The 1,237-nt window shown below is 65.3% G+C and overlaps 1 non-coding gene across 1 annotated transcript; it reads right to left on the reverse strand.

Moving 5' to 3' along the window:
- Positions 1-408: 408 nt before the first annotated feature.
- Positions 409-562, reverse strand: LOC140473668 (5.8S ribosomal RNA). Its single transcript, XR_011958519.1, has one exon. It is a non-coding gene; the product is annotated as a 5.8S ribosomal RNA (ribosomal RNA).
- Between the last annotated feature and the right edge of the window lie 675 nt (positions 563-1,237).

Genomic DNA, 1,237 nt, shown 5'->3' on the forward strand with positions numbered 1-1,237 from the left:
TCCCTTCACTCTTTCCACTGCCAGCCAACCGAGAGACGGACCCAATGCGGACGTGCAGAGCTTAGGCAGACCCCCCACTGGAGGCTCAACACTTCGTGGCAGCTCCGTGTCCCAGAGACCAGGAGGGTTGGCACACACACACAGTGTGAACCACCGACAGCCATTCTGGGACCGGTGACAGCCGTGCTGGCCCCACTGCCACGACACAGACGGACGCCAGGCCGCGCTCCCCGGCGGGGGGATGGCGTCGAGCCTGACGAACGGAATGTGCAGGGTGGGGGGGAAAGGCCAAGCGCTCCGACGCCGGAGGGCTCCGGAGTCTGAACTTAGGGGGACAAAGAGGACGGGTCCTCTGCGACACCCCAGCCGCGCTCTCGCCAGCCAAGGCGAGTGCGATTGATTGCCAAACGACCCTCAGACAGGCGTGGCCCCGGGAAGAACCCGGGGCCGCAAAGTGCGTTCAAAGTGTCGATGATCAATGTGTCCTGCAATTCACATTAATTCTCGCAGCTAGCTGCGTTCGTCATCGACGCACGAGCCGAGTGATCCACCGTCAAGAGTTGTCTGAGTTTGTTTTAGGTCTCTCCCTCGCCAGAGGAAAGCGACCCGGACCGCACATACGCTCCCCACCTTGAGCTACAGCCACCTGCACGCCGGCGTGCGGGCGGAGCAGGGTGGCGTGAAGCGATGGGGAGCACCATCCTGGTGCGGCCCGCAGAAACATACGTCTATTGGGGGGAGGAGGACAGGGCGCCCAAGAGGCGATGCGTGCCCCAACGCACCGCAGCGACGGAGGCAGGATCACCGCCACCATGTCGCCCGCCTAGTATCACGAGGCGTGCAGCAGCTTTGCCCTAGGAAAAGCAGAGGCGGGAACGGGCACCGGCCATCGGTTCGGCAGCGTCACTGACGCGTGCACGTGGCGGCGTGTCGGCGAGCGGACTTCCTGCGAGGAGGCGGGGGCGGCACTCGCCCGAGCAGACGCCCGCCCGGCCCAGCCACCGCCGAGGTGGACTGGGAGTCGCGGCAACGGCTCGTCATACTCGTTCCCACACTCACAGCGCAGCTTGCCCGCAAGCCACCGACCACCGATCGACGCCAGGCGCCCCGACCGAGAGCGGGATCGCTCGTTCGCCCTGCTGGCAGTTCGCTGGGGATCACTACTGCACGGAGCTCGGAGACCGACGGGCGGCAACTCGAGAGTCTTTAAACCACCACCCCCATCCCGCAAGTGCAA

Source organism: Chiloscyllium punctatum, unplaced genomic scaffold (assembly GCF_047496795.1).
Source record: "Chiloscyllium punctatum isolate Juve2018m unplaced genomic scaffold, sChiPun1.3 scaffold_676, whole genome shotgun sequence".
Taxonomy (NCBI): Eukaryota; Metazoa; Chordata; class Chondrichthyes; order Orectolobiformes; family Hemiscylliidae; genus Chiloscyllium; species Chiloscyllium punctatum.